Genomic DNA, 12,349 nt, shown 5'->3' with positions numbered 1-12,349 from the left:
CCCAAGGCGTGGTCCTCCTGGAGACAGACCTTGGCTCTCAGACGCCTTGGGCAGGGCTGGAATTCCGGCCCAGTTACGACTCCCCAGCCGCAGATCTTGAGTACATTCCTTCACAGCTCAGAGCCCTTTCCTTGTCTGTAGATCCGGACACCCTAGTACCTACTTCCTGGGTGATTCCACAGAGGGTGAGCTGCTAGTCCTGGGAAGACCAGGGGCATCAGGCCTTGGGAGCCCTGGGAGCAGGGGCCCTATGGAAGGTGCTAAGACAGCTGTGGACCCTGAGGAGGCAGGGAGCCTGCTTGGGGAGAGGGAGGGTGCGCTAGGGACTGGAGGCTGCGGCACAGATCACTGGAGCAGCCTCACTGGTTTCAAGCCCATCTCCTGGGATCTCTGCAACATCAGCTCTGGGAAGTGAGGATATTGTCTGACTCTCTATACCAGCACTGATGGCAGCTCTGGGGTCTCTGGAGCTGCTCACAGGATGGAGGAGAGCACCCCACTGCCCTGGTGCAGGGAGCCACTCACGCAAAAGCTTACACATCTTCACATGGCCCCTTCCCCCACCCCGCACCGGTGCCCAGGGTCTAAACAATCCCCAGGTGCAGAAGCACAGGTGATCTGGAATAAGTTTAGGCTCCCAGATACACCAAACTCCTCCCCCACCTCCTCATACATGTCAAGGTCCCCAAGTGACATACGCGTCCTTCCTGCCTAGGACCCAGGACCTCATCTTGCAACACAGAATGCCCACTGCCTCCCCTTCCTGCAATCTTGCCAAGTCCAACCCACCTGTGTTTGCCGCTGAGGCCAGCTCCCCAGGGGCTGAGCTACCCAGCCCTCACCATCACCAGCTGACCTGATGGCCTGCTTCCTTCACACAAGCAAGCTCTGGGGATGCCAAGCAGGCCCGCTCCAGCCCTGGACAGGGGGCTCTCACTAAGACCTTCTGGAATCACAGGCACCCTTGGACAACCTGAGGATACTGCCTCTGGAGGGATGAGGAGGATGCCACAAAGTCAGGGGCTCCTGTGTTAGGGCTTGAAGGAGAAATAGGAGTTCACCAGGGGCAGAGGAGGAGTTGTGTTTGGGGCAGAAGGAACAGCATGTGCAAAGACTTGGGAGTGTGAAGTAGTGCTGTGTCCGGGGAAGTGAGAAGCCTGATGTGCCCAGAGCAAGAGTGTGGGATGGGAAGAGCTGACTGGGGTGAGGAGGAGATAGGTGCGTGAAGGGAGGCTGACTGACACATACACCAAGCCAAGGGATTTAGACTTGGGTTTGTTGCAGAAATTGAAGTGTCTGCACAAGGAGGGAAAGACAGAAACATAAATGGTAGGAAGGTGTGAAGTTAACAGGAAGCAAGATAAAAAGGTCAGTGCCAGACCAGTGATACAAACCCCATTCACTCACCTGGGCCTTCAATCTGGGAGACAGCAGGGACTGCTGGGGACCTTGGTGCATATGTAAGCCCCAGGGACCCCTTCTGGGGGCCAGGGTTGTCATTCAGCCCCAGACAGTTGTTGCCCTGCCAGCATGTGAGCTTAGTGTTATCAGATACTTTCAAGAAAAATTAGAAATTCATTCTAATTTAAAAATTAGAAATGCAGTTTTTAAATGTTGGCTACTAGTTTTTTAAACTTTAAAATAGTGTGTGTGTACAAAATACACACAACATAAATATTTCTGGGGACATAAACAGCAACTGCTGTAGAGTTGCTGAGAAGTTACAGGAAGTTTTGTGAGGAGGGAAGTGATCTGAATAACAGGTCTGGGTTTTAGGGCACCCACTCAGGGGCAGTATGGAGGAAAAGCCTGGTCAATGGGAGCAGTTGCAAGTGTCCAGACCAGAGGGAGTGAGGCCTGAATAAAGGCAGCTGACCTGGAGAGGAGGGAAGGTTCCCAGGTACAGTATTGGGCCTTCAGGGATTAGCCCTCCCAGGGGGGATCACAGGGATAAGTCTCTTATCCCTTTGTCCTCTTGAAGGGATTGCAAAAACATCATCTAGTGGTTGGGGAGGCCTATTTGAGTGGGATGCCCCTGAAAATCCCCAAGGTTGTACTCTGACAGGCTACCCTGAAGAACTGGGTAAGACATTCCAAACAGCGTCAGGGTGGGGGTGCTGTTGGGGGAGGGGCTCAGGAATCCGCCTTGCCTTCAGGAAGACCCCAGCCAGCCCTAATGGGAACCACACATGGGGTGAGCTCGAATCCTGGATTGCCTGTGACGTTTGGCTTTGGAATTAGACACTTGGCTCAGGTCTCTCCTAATCCACTAAAGTCTGAGGCCTCCCAGGCCCAGCTCCTGTCTTAATTGCTGCCAGACAGTTTCTGCCCTCTACCCAGCTCCGGGTCTGCCTGGGTCCTGCAGAAGGGGTACTTGGTGGGTGGGGGGGCTCTCATTTATGCTAGGAGAGCACCTAAACTCTGGGGGAGTAGGGGTTCTCCGACAAGAATTCTAGGTTTCTTGCTGAGCCAAAGGTTGGTGCTCTCAGAATAGCAGAACAAGTCCTTTTCAGTGTCCCCCCAAACAGTGTCCCTGAACGTCACACCCCTCCTGGAGCCCTGAGCTGCTTTTGGCCTTGTAGGCACTAGTGCCTGGGCCTCCATCCCTCCCCTGTAGCACCTATAGGGTGCTCTGTGGGGCTCCAGTGGTCTTGGCCAACTCCATGCCCCACAGGGTTAATTTCTTGCAGGACTTTAGGCACAGTCCAAAGGGCAGGGGAAGAGCCCTCTGAGCAGGTGGTTTACTCTGAGGATCCCCTATGAAAACAGGGGAGGGAAGCAGGTCTCTCCTAGCATATTTCCTGATGCTTTCTCTTCTCTCAACTCAGACACCTCCTGGCCCAGGGACTGGAGCTCTGTGACCGGATGTCTTAATACAACATGGAGGGCCTAGAAACACTCCCAGTCCTCATCCGAGCGGCTTGCTCCAGCCTTTGGGCTGTGTGCCAGGCACTGTGACTCCTCGTCTTACACTGGCTCTCCCACCTCCCTGGGCCTACTCCCTTCCCTGGTCTCTCCCCTCCCCGCTTCTGCTCCCAGGTTGTGGGTTTTCAGGGTGCTAGATTATGCATCACATCATCACACCTGCTAAACCCTCTTCATGACCCTCTAACTAGTGTGGGGGGGGGGAGCGGGGAGTGTACTTCCTGCTTAAGTCCCACACACTCCCAAGGGGCCCTTCCCCCTGGGTACCCTCCTTGAGAACTTCCAGGCAGCCTGCTCAGCATCAGGCCAGGGGCCCAAGAGCTGGACAGGCTGCATTCCTGGGGGAAGGGGAGAGAGGAGGACTGCACAGAGCCCCCTCCTCCCAGCACAGACCCCCTGCTGCCCAGCCTGAAGCTCTCTCTAGCTTACTAAGGATGACCAATGGAGGGCCAACAAAGCCCCTGGCAAACAGCAGGGCCAGACACCAAGGGGCCTCTCCTGGTCTGTGCTGAGGATACAGCCCCCTGTGCCTTGGGCCTATTCCATTCCTGGTGGGACCTGAGGCTCCAGCAGGCATAGGAGCCCACAGTGGGCACCAGGTAAGTGGTCCACGCGTGAGGTGACCATGCATGGAGAGGGTGCTGGGCAGAGGACTAGGGCCGCCCCTCAGCATAACTCAACACCACACACCTTCTGCGGAGCAGCTCAGTCTCCCACAAGTCTCCAGACAGAGCTTAGGGATTTCCGGAGAGAAATCAGGCCAGCGGAATGGAAATCAGGCAGCAGTTCTGGGAGATGAGAGCGCGCTGGGGAGGACGCAAGGGGGAACTCCTCTGGACCTGGGGATTCAGGTAGTCCCTCCAACCCGATCCATACCCATCCCCCAGCCTGTTTTCGGGAAGCTTTCCCAATGAATATTTAATAGCTCCGCGCTGGGCCTGATTGAATTTTAATACGGGCGACCCTAGCTCGGAGCCGGAGTCCAGGCAATTAGTCAGGAGCCATTAACGCTGACGGAGCTGATTTATGGGCGGGACCAGGCAGGGTGCGGGAGAGCCCAGGCTGTCGGGGGGCCCCGGATTGGGCGGACAAAGTCTCCCGCGTCAGCCAATCCGGACGGCTGTCTCGGCTGGCTTTGCATCTCATTTGTATGGCACGCTCAGTGGGCAAACTTGGGTGGTGGCCCGTAGGGAGATCCTGGGTGGGTGGGGGCCGGTGTCTGGCCGAGAGCTTGGACCCAGGCTTGGCCCTCCTCGTGGGGCCTGACGAGCATTTATGGCTGGGAGATCGCTCTGTTTTGCACGCGGGATTCCATCGCATACTCCTGCTGCCCTTTGAGCAGTGGCCTCCCCCCAAATCCTAGTAGGGCCCAATTATGGGGGGTGGGGGTGGGAGGAGGATTCAACGAAAGAGATGGGGAGCAGAGCCCAGGGCTGACCTGGGAACTCTGGGCAAAGCTACTGAGTCTCAGGACCTGAGGGGCTCTGCAATTAATACATACAGGAGCACAGCCCTTACTGTGTGTGCCAGGCATGTGATTCCTCGCCTTGCACTGGCTCTCCCACCTCCCTGGGCCTACTCCCTTCCCTGATCTCTCGCCTCTGCACTTCCACTCCCAGGTGGTGGGTTTTCCGGGTGCTGGATTATGCGTCAGTGGGCTGGAAATGAATCCTAGGAGCTCTTGGAGGAGATGGCCTCTCTCTGCTGCTGCCTCTCACCCCCCTGACCTGTATGAATGAGCTGGGACTCAGCCTGGAGTGCTCTATTGAACTATGCCCGACCCCTTAAATCGTAGGTCAAGGATTTAGCTGGCCTGTCTGCTGCCACTCAGGCAGGTGGCCTCCTCCTCACTGGCCCCCACCCCTTTTGGAGCCTTCATCCACTGGGAATGTGGTGAAGTGGACATCCTTCCCTTACCAGGCAAGAACCCCTGTGGGCCCAGGCCTTACCTGAGCTGGAGTGGTCTTTACTGAGGGATGGGCAATGGAAGGGAGTGGATAAACTCTGGGCTAGGAGACCAGTCTTTACAGGGAGTGGAGAGGTTGGCAGGGAAGAAAGAGGTATTAGTCAAGGAAGGCTTCCTAGAAGAGGAAGGGCAGAATAGAGACTGGAAGGAAGGGAGGGACAGGGTCAAAGGAAAAGAAATGGAGAGGAAATCCTCTGCAGGGGAACACCCTGTTTGAGGCAACAGAAGGTGAAGTGTAAGCTCAACATTCTCCACACGTCAGCTCTGGTTAGTACTGTAGCTGAATGTGAGCTGCCAGTGTAGGCAGGTGAGGCGGGGTGTGAAGGGCTGATGAAAAATGTTATGAGCATCTACTATGGGCCAAGCACTAGCTAAGCACTTTAAATATATTGTTTTAATAAATCTTCATAGCAACCTAATCAGGTAAGTATTCTTAGAGTTCCCATTTTACAGATGAGAACATTGAGGCTCCGAGAGAGGCAGGCACCTGCCCAAGATCATACAGTTGGTAGCAGAGCCCTTGCTCTTGTCTACCACTCCCTACTGCTCACAGACACCTCAGGCTCAACTTACAATCTTCTTTTTATTCTCCAGATACTAAGCATAATTTGTATCTTAGCATAATTTGGCAAAAGCCTGAGAAGGCAATCCATTGTCAACCAAGCCCAAGTCCTTGGTATCATCAATCATTAACAGTCCCACGATCTGTTTCCTGAAGGTTTCTGAATTCTGTTCCCTCCTCTCCTGATATCTTTGCCTGGTTCAGGCCCAGGCCATCCTCACCAGAGCAGGTGAGGTAAGACAGGAGCCTTATGGAGTCCTTACTATGTCCCAGGCACTGTGCTAAGAGCTTTCCTGCCTAATCCTCACCAGAAGTTTGAGAGTAGGTCACTTGATTGCTCGGGTTGCCATCAAATAGATGGGAGTGGGGAAGGCGGGACAGTGGGAAGAGTGCCCAGTCATACCTGGCTCTCTAGGACGTTGGGGCAGGGAGCAGACCCTCCAGGTCAAGCAGAGCTTCAAAGTCTCTTGCTCTTTTCAGCTGTTCCTCGAAGCCCACAGTTTCCCAGACTGGATCTGTGCCCTGACCTCTGGGGGCCTCTCCCTGCTTTTGACAAGAGGGATTGGCTTCAAGTTACAGAAGACCCAACTTAAAAATGCCCTGAACAGTAAGGACATTTATTTATTATGATGCAAATCAGGGAGTCCAAAGGTGAGGCTGTTGGTTAATTCAGTGGCTCAACAATGTAATCAAGGACTAGGTTCCTTCCTTCCTTCTGTTTTTTTTTTCCTTATTTCTTTCCTTCTTTTATTGACCTTATTGAAATATACTTTACATCCACTAGAATGCACAGATTTTAAAAGTACAATCTGATACATTTTGACAAATGTATATACCTGGTGGCCACCATTCTACTCAAGATACAGAACATTAACATCATGCCAGAAATTCCTCTTGCATCCGTAAGTGGTCAGTCCCTCCGTACCCCCTGCTGCAGGTATCCACCGATCTGATTTCTACCTCCACAGATCAGGTTTGTGTGTTCTAGACCTTCCTATGAATGGAATCATATTGTATATACTCTGTTGTGTTTGGCTCTTTTGATCCAGACAATGTTTTTGAGATTCATCCATTTTGTTGTGTGTAGTTCATTTTTACTGCTGAGTAGAATTCCATTTTGTGATCATTCCACCATACTGATCTCTCTTCTCTGTCCTCCTCATCATGCTGGTTTTTGTCCTTGTACCCTGACTTCTCTTAAAGTCACAAGATGGCTGCTGCAGTTCTAGACATCACATGCAGACCACATTCAGAGGCTAAGAAAAGCTATTTCTCCTTTGGCCTCTGAGAGATCTTTCCAGAAATCTCCCAAAGAATATCCCCCCATGTGTCATAGGCCAAAATCATGTTGCATGAACATCCTTAAGCCAAACAATGGTAGAGGGGGTGGAATTCCCACAGGTGCCTCAGACTACTTAATATTCACCCCTGGGGCTGGGGAGGAGCTTCACCTTCCCTAAAAACCATGGCAGTCTGGTCCCTGAGCAAAATCAAGGTTCGTTGGCAAGGAAGGAGGGCAATGGTTGTTGGCAATTTACCAATACCAATCGCCTCATCTGCGTTTTCCTCATTAACAGAATTCAGATTTCGCTTAGGAATTCAGCTCCCAGGGCATTTAATCCTTATCCAACCCAGGAGTAAATCCTGGTGTGTGTCTACATCAATCCTAGTAATCTTGTCCCCCTGACCAGGGATTGGTTTAAGCATGAGGATAGTGGAAGACACTGACTGTGGCCAACTAACATTAATTTTCCTCTCTTCTTCCTTAGTAATAGTCAAATTTTATTTAGGGTGACACAGTGTCCAGCTAAAAAATGTTTGTAGCTTTCCTTGCAGGTAAATGTGGGCCTGTGAACAAGTTCTGACCAACAGAATGTAAATAGACATGTTCCATGGGACATCTGAGAAGGTTGCTTAGGGGAGCTGACTCTGCTGAGGAACAACCTTTTGCCCTTCCGCTTTTGCTCCTTCTCCTCTACAACATGAATCTGTTGGCTGGAACTCCAGCAACCATTTTGAAACATGTAGTAAGCTTGAGAATAAAATCACATGAGATGGGTGGCCCCTGGCCCCTGATGACACTTGAGGCTATGGAGCTAGCACACCAGCACCTCCTATCTTTGAACCTCTTTTATATGAGAAAGAATAAACTTCAATCTTGTTTAAATCACTCTTTGCTAACATTGGTCAGTGAGATAAGAGGGAACTCCTTCTGGGTGTCTCTGGGAAAGGTTTTTTTGATTATAAAAGGAGGCACCTGAGAGGAAGAGTTGGGTCCACATGGGATGATTGGAACTGCATCAGCCATTTTATGATTTGCGGGGAACCATCCAGGCACACAGCCAACATGCTGAGGGTGTTAGAGGCGAAAATAGAAGGAACCTGGGTCCCTGAGGAGGGTGTTGAATTTCTGAATTAATCAACTCTGGAGCCACCATTTCTCATTCTTATGTAAAGTATCTTATTTGATCAATTCTCTAATGTACATTTGGCCAGATTTGAACATTTTGGAAATCAGTCTTACAATCAACAGCATCTTATTCTGCTGTCAGCTAGTCAACAGTTGGGCTTAGCTGTCCTTTCTGCACATGTGCAAATTTTGATGACTTCCCTAGTGTCATGACAGGACAACTACAATCCTATAATGCTTCAATCCACACATCAAGTAAGGACTCTTGGAGTCCTGGCTGACACCTAGAAACTTTTACTGATTGGCTGACAAGATCATCTGCCAGCATCAAAACTTCCAGAATGGATGTCAGTGGCTTAGAAGGAAACCGCAGAGGTACAGTGGATGTGGTAGGCAACCTGCAAAATGGCCCTCAGTGGTCTTCACCTCTTGCGAGGCACACCCCCTACAGCCCCTTCCCACATCGTTCTAGTTGGTCTTTGTGACCAGTGGCATAGGGCAGAAACTATGATATGTCATTTTTGTGATTCAGTTGTAAAAAGACTGTGGCTTCTGTCTTGACTGCTTGACTGTGCTGTCTCCTGGATCGTTTGTGGTCATGGAGGCCAGATGCCATGTCTTGAAAACCGGAGGTCAATGAAGAACTGAGATATCCAGCCAACACCTAGCCAGGAGCTGAATCTGCAGACAACAGCCATATGAGTAAGCTGGGAAGTGGGGGCACCAGCCCCACATGACTGCAGCTCCCCAGCCAGCTTGAGTGCTAGCTCATAAGAAACCCTGAGCCAGAACAATCCCACTCAATCTCTCCTGGATTCCTGACCCATAGAAACTATAAGACAATAAATATCTGTTGCTTTAAATGCTAAAATCTGGGGTAATTTTTTACACAGTAATAGATAATTAATTCAGTAGAGCAGTCGTTTGAAAAATGCTGTATCACCAAAACTTGTGATGGCCCAGATGATGAGTCTGTGTGGAAAAACACAGACACTGACAGCTCAAAGTTGAAAATTGACTCCAAGAATCAGACTCTGACATGATAAAGTTTAAAGAGAACCTTAACCAATTTATTTCACCCCTGTCTTCCTTGTTATGTATGTGCAAGAGTAAGTTATGATAAAAAACACATATTTCTGTATCAGTCTAAAAGAGCTTTTAAAATAAATATAAAAATTCTAAGTGATATGATATCCTTGTGTCAGTTTACTTGGCAGTGATTTCTCTAATGATACACAAAGTAAAAATGCTTCCTAATATCAGTGGCATCTAAATTGGATGGAATATGATCATGCATTTTCTTTATTGTACAAGCCATTGTAAGGGGAGTTTTCTGGTACTTGCAGCAGAGGGTTTTAATTCATGGGAGCATAGTAGCAGGGTTTAGGAGGAGGTGTAGAAGGAGAAAAAGAGAACAAGTGTATGAGCGAAACTGGGAGGAGATCGGTTAGGGGTTTGTGACAAACAGTTCAACAGTATTTACAGGAAACCATGATGTTCACTGTTGAGGTGTGTTAGTCCTCATCCCCCAATGGACTATTAAGAGCCTGACTTCTATGTCACATACATTGGACAGCAATTGCTGGCTGCAATGGAAATGTCCACATTTCCCAAACAAAAATGAAGGCAAGGACACCTGACAGAAATTTTTCTGTATTTAAAATTTTATTTGCACCCAAAAGCCTTCACACTTTTACAGCTTTATAGCTCTGGTTTTATGGCTCATACAATGTGACCATATAAGAGGGATGCTTCCTTGGGACATCAGTTGCCCCTCATCTCCCAGAGATGTGGCCAGCTGTTGGGCAACATCCAGAGGCCAAAATCTAGACCCAGCAGGAAAGAGAACTGGGGTTCAGAACCCATTTAGCATTGGAGTTAAGCATGAATCACAATTCATAAACTTTGATGAATCAGCCACTTGCCTTATGAGTGTCTTCTCATCCTTTCTCAGGACCGCCTGGAGAAGGAGTGGGCAGTTTATCATCAGCCCACTTTACAGATGAGGAAGCTGAGGCCAGGGTGTTCAATTCACAGGGTAAGGGGCAGATCAGGGTTTGAACTCAGGCCATCTGGCTTCAAAAAGGCTGTACATGTCTCAGCCACTACATTACAGCATTTCAGATGGGCGGGGAATTTAGCAATCACTGAATCCAAGCCTGTGATTTTACAGTTGAGGAAGCAGCAGCCTACAGAGAGAGCAGTACTTGCCCCAAATCCCCAGGGGATGGGTAGCAGGGCAGGACTCAGGAGGACGGCTGTGGCTGAGAGTCAAAGGTGGGGGCAGGGCTGTGGGCCTAGCTGCACTGCCCCTCCCCACCCTGCCCCCAATACAAAGTGCCCCTTCTTTCCATTTTGGGAATGGGTACAACGTGTTGGGGGGTGGGGTGGCAGGGTGGACTGGAAGCCACCAGGCTGCCTTCATTCTCCGGATTCCCGAGGCAGCCATTGTCCAGGCAGGAATGCTGGGCCAGCAGCCCTGAGGGGGCGGGGCCTCATTCCCAGCCCCAGACAAGCCTGCTTTGTGCTCTCCACCCAGGGCCCCTCCAGGCCTTCACCAGCCAGCCTTCTGAGCATTTCTCAGGACTTCCAGGCCAGGTTGCTAAGGGATGAAGCTACTGGGAAAGGTGTGGGCCTTGGGAGATGCCCAGGACCCTGAAAGGACAGTCTGAGAGGGCTGCCTGGAAGAGATGCAAGAGCCCTGTGCAGAGGCCTTGGCTAGGGCTCCTCAAAGCTAAAAACATGCGTTCCCAGCCTCCTGCTCCTAGGAATTTATCCTAATCAGACACATGCACAAAGGTGGGTGTTACAAATCTGTTCATCAAGATTTTGTTTCTGGGGGAAGAAATTGACAACCAAGGAAATAAATTAATTCTTGCATGTCCATATGATGGAATATTAAGCTGCCATTAAAAATTATGTAGTATAAGTTTATTTATAGACTGGAAAATATTTGAAATATTTGTCTACTGAGAAAAGAAGATTACAAAATTGTGTGGAGATCTCTCTGTATATATACACTGATATCTAAGAATAATCTCTGGCCTACTCCAAAGTCTTACCAGTGGTTCTCTCTGGCTGGTGGGATTAAGGGTGTTTGATATTTTTGTTTCATGCTTATCTATATATTTCTATATTTTTTAAAGAGGTGTTTTACTTGTATAACAAAAATATGTTTGTGTGTGTGTACCCTAACTGTTGCTCTAGGCTATGTCCCTCAAGAAGTCTCTCCAGTGCAGCTCCTGCCCTCAGAGGGTAGGCAGAGACAGCTGTTCAGACATCAGAAAAATGAGCATGAGAGTCAGACAGGCACTATTTGAGCTTAATAATAGCAACAATTCACTTAGCACTTCACGAAATGCTTCCACACACATTATCTTCTTTGAATCCCACCACACCCTCTCAGGTCACATCATCCCCTTTCACAGGTGAGGAGACAGGCTCCAGCAGGTGAAGTGCTCCCCACCCCCTCCTCCCAGGGGCAGAAGCAGGAAAGTGAGGGAACTGGGAGTCAAGCCAGGGTCTCAGAGCTTCACCTGCTGCACTCCACTGCCTCTCCACTCACGTCCATCACAGCATCTTGCATTTGTTCGTCCACCTGTCCCTCTCCTCAGCTGACCACAAGTTTCTCCAGGAATCACTGGGGTCTTATTCAAATATCTATTCCCAGAGCTTAGTACACTTAGCATCAGTGCATGCTGCTGAATGAATGAACATTCAAACCTGGGGCCCTGGTGAAGCAGGTCATGGTAGATACACAAACCTGTTCTTTGCAAAGGCTGTGTCTCTTTATACTTGCTGTATTCTCTGTTTGTTTCCCTTTCATTTTTTTTAATATCAGCAAAGCCTTGTGGAAAATGGCTGACAGCAAGAGTTGTAGCAGAACAGCTGTCTGGATCTGAACCAGGGCTTTAAAAAGGCAGGAGCACTCCCACACCCTGCTACACACACCAGTAACCGAAGGCAGCCACCCTGGAGGGGAGGTCCAGGGCACTGGGGAGAGGCCCCTGGTCAGCTCCCCTCTCTGCCTCGGTGGAGCGTTTATATCCAGGGACAATATTCTGAAAGGATGGGGTTCCACACACTGAGCCACTCTGAGCACACACCCTCCGAGACCCCAGACCCAAAGAGGTGGAAGTTCAAGGGTGAGGCTGTGGTTACAGAGGCTGCGCCAATCAGGGAAGACATCCTGGAGGAGAGACCTGGGAAGCTGGTTTAGGACAGGGAGGAGGCCAGGGCAGAGGGGTGAAAAGCAGGGAACATGCCTGGGCAGTTGGGCGTTGGATGATTTAAATACAACCAGATGTGCTGGGAATCTCCTTGTCAGGCCCAGCCCCAGTAAGGGCAGAGTGGGGGTGGGGAGACCTCTGAGCCACTTGGATTTTCAATCCATTCTGCCCTGGATTTGTAAACTTTAAGGAAGGGAGAAGCCCAGTGGGGTTCCAGAGGAGCTGGTGTATGTGACTTAGCCAGGCAGACTTGGGTG

Source organism: Manis pentadactyla, chromosome 10 (assembly GCF_030020395.1).
Source record: "Manis pentadactyla isolate mManPen7 chromosome 10, mManPen7.hap1, whole genome shotgun sequence".
Classification (NCBI taxonomy): Eukaryota; Metazoa; Chordata; class Mammalia; order Pholidota; family Manidae; genus Manis; species Manis pentadactyla.
This window is presented reverse-complemented; position numbering follows the sequence as displayed.